This window comes from Elephantulus edwardii, unplaced genomic scaffold (genome assembly GCF_000299155.1).
Source record: "Elephantulus edwardii isolate Elephantulus edwardi_28Jun2011 unplaced genomic scaffold, EleEdw1.0 scaffold00276, whole genome shotgun sequence".
NCBI classification, from domain to species: Eukaryota; Metazoa; Chordata; class Mammalia; order Macroscelidea; family Macroscelididae; genus Elephantulus; species Elephantulus edwardii.
In genome coordinates this window covers 2,969,960-2,970,661 of record NW_006400026.1, presented here as the reverse complement: position 1 = coordinate 2,970,661, position 702 = coordinate 2,969,960, and the positions used below count along the sequence as shown (strand labels likewise).

At 40.5% G+C, this 702-nt stretch overlaps 1 pseudogene; it reads right to left on the bottom strand.

Annotated features, from left to right (window-relative positions):
- Positions 1–702, bottom strand: part of LOC102849450 — a 7,522-nt pseudogene that overhangs the window by 497 nt on the left and 6,323 nt on the right.

Sequence of the window (702 nt, the reverse complement as noted above, 5' to 3'; positions counted from 1 at the left end):
AAAAAAAAAAAAAAAAAAAAAGAAAGAAAGGGCACAGACAACCGAGATTTGGGGAGGCAGAAAGCAGCAGGAGAAAATTTCAAAACTGAGTAGATAAGAGGTTTGAGGTTTTTAAATTATGAAGGATTATAGAACATAGTGTACATGGTTAATACTTCCCAAACTGACTTGTGCTGATGTAAATTCTATTTTGAAATACATTGTTGTGCACTGTTTGGTCAGAACTGACCCATAGCTGACCCTCCAGCTGGTTTTCAGAGGCAGCTAATTGCTTGGGAGGAAATTGCCCATCCTTTTGCCGAGCAGCTGGTGACCTCAAACTGTGTGCCTTCTAGATTGCAGTGCAGCTTCTTGCTACTAGGCCACCAGAGCTCCCATTTGAGCCACAAATTGTAAGTGGTAGAAGAGGATTTGTGCATGTTCCACAAAAAGCAGGAGAAATATTGCAGTCACAGTAATAACCCTAAGGTTTATCCAGCGTATCACAATAAAGGTTTATTTCTCTTGCCTTTCACACTTTAATAGGGGTTTTGGTTTACTAGCTCTCTTGAGCAATCCCTCACCTGTGCATCAAGTGGTAAAATCAGGGGTTGTACCCTTTCTATTCTATTCTGTGTTTCATTGATTATGCAAAGGCATTTGACTGTGTGGATCATAACAAACTGTGGCTGACTCTGAGAAGAATGGGAATCCCAGAACATT